Source organism: Mastomys coucha, unplaced genomic scaffold, assembly GCF_008632895.1.
Source record: "Mastomys coucha isolate ucsf_1 unplaced genomic scaffold, UCSF_Mcou_1 pScaffold6, whole genome shotgun sequence".
Taxonomy (NCBI): domain Eukaryota; kingdom Metazoa; phylum Chordata; class Mammalia; order Rodentia; family Muridae; genus Mastomys; species Mastomys coucha.
This window is the reverse complement of record NW_022196912.1, coordinates 91,428,935-91,430,209: the sequence shown is the minus strand read 5'-3', so window position 1 is coordinate 91,430,209 and position 1,275 is coordinate 91,428,935.

The window sequence follows — 1,275 nt, the reverse complement described above, 5'->3', positions numbered from 1 at the left end:
TTTTTTGAGACATGCTTAAGATCTTATAGACACTAAGGAGAAGGGCTTGAAAAGATGGCTAAGGAGGTAAGGATGCTATTGTGGAGGACCCAGATTTCTTTCCCACTGCCCACATGGTGGCTTTTAACCCCTTCTGTAACTCTAGTTTCAGAGATCCAACCTCTTCTGATGTCTGAGAGCAGGAGGTATATATATATATATATATATATATTATGGTATACATACATAACACTTGTAATACAGAAAATAATTTTAATTGAAAAGGCAACTAAGGAGCATATAACACAGAACAAAATTTCTGGGTGTCAGATTTTCAGAGTCAACCTTAACTGGATATAAGTATATACTTGTGCTGAGCATGGTGGTGTATGCCTTTAGTCCCAGCACTCAGGAGGCAGAGGCAGGCAGATCTCTGTGAGTTCCAGGCCAACCTGGTCCACACATTGAGTTCCAGGACAGCCAGCACTATGTAGAAATATTGTTTCAAAAAAAAACATATGTTTATTTAGTGAAAAAGTCATAGTTTCACAGTGCTATAACTGCTCACGAAAGAAGAGAACATTGCTTGAGACAGTCGTGGTGGTTCATGTCTGTAATTCCAGCCCCAGAGATACTGGGGCAGGAAGACTGGGAATTCAAAGACCGCCTGCGCTACATGAGCAAGGCCGACTCTAAAAACAGGACATATGTGATGCCAAGTATTAAATAAACACTCTTGACTGTTTACTCCTAACCTTCAGTTTACAACCTAGCTTCTCCACACTGAAAGTGGGGACAAAGAGTCCTTATGGCATCTCAATTTGTTCTAAAGAAGAGACATTTTAAAATTAAGTATTGCCACACTAAGCCAGAAATGAATACACTCTAAAATATTTACATTCCCAGAGTCATACCAAGAATAAAACTGGATTCTTTTAAAGACTTGTAATTTTTACTCAGGAATGAACCTTTGTATATCATTTCTAGTTGAGAACATTTACTCATGCCTATTTGTGCATTAAACATACAGCAGTGGGAGCTGGAGAGATGGCTCAGTGGTTAAGAGCACTGACTGCTCTTCTGAAGGTCCTGAGTTCAAATCCCAGCAACCACATGGTGGCTCACAACCATCCATAATGAGATCTGATACCCTCTCCTGGGGTGTCTGAAGACAGCTACAGTGTACTTACATATAATAAATAAATGAATCTTTTAAAAAAAATGCCGAGTGGTGGTGGTGCACTCCTTTAATCCCAGCACTTGGGAGGCAGAGGCAGGCAGATTTCTGAGTTTGAG